Raw genomic sequence first — 644 nt, forward strand, 5'->3', positions numbered from 1 at the left:
ATGCAACTGCCACATGATCAACCCGAATCTGAGGTAATTTTCATATAAATATTCATAAAAGCACAACCAAAGATCATGTTACCAATGAGCTATTTTTTATTGTAATTGCAGCTAAAGGAAAAACTTTTTATGTTCATCAATCTCACATTGAGAATCAAATTGGAAAGGCTGTCCAAGCCATAAATTCTATCCCCCCATGTTCTGGTTTATGATTGATTGAGGGCGTTGTGCGTAACAATAAGAAAGCTGATGTTTTGGAACCTGCCGTGTCGAAAATCAAATTTTTTAAATTTGTCACAGAAGCCGCCATTACCATTTTGCGTATTGACGATATGATTAAATTGAACCCAGAGGAGAAGGCTGTATTAACTCATCACCAAATAAAATACATATACAAACTCTGTTTAAGAAGGCGCAAGAAGCGTATTTACATAGAAGATATGAAGTTGGGCCAATATTATAATCAAACACTAAATGTTACCAACGAAAATCTCGTTGATGAGCTCAAGGAATCGGCCTGAACTCATGAAGATGACGATGAAGACACGTGAACGTTGTTTTGTTTTATATTCTATTTTTATAACGTTAATAAAATGTACTTTTTCCTTTAATTTATTAATCAATAAATTTAATTTCATTTACAA

The 644-nt window shown here is 33.1% G+C and overlaps 1 long non-coding RNA gene across 1 annotated transcript; it reads left to right on the forward strand.

Moving 5' to 3' along the window:
- LOC142223046 (uncharacterized) lies at positions 1–644 on the forward strand. The gene is made up of 2 exons (XR_012718516.1): positions 1–33; positions 112–644. It is a non-coding gene; the product is annotated as an uncharacterized LOC142223046 (long non-coding RNA).

The sequence above is a fragment of the Haematobia irritans genome, chromosome 2 (genome assembly GCF_050003625.1).
Source record: "Haematobia irritans isolate KBUSLIRL chromosome 2, ASM5000362v1, whole genome shotgun sequence".
NCBI lineage: Eukaryota > Metazoa > Arthropoda > Insecta > Diptera > Muscidae > Haematobia > Haematobia irritans.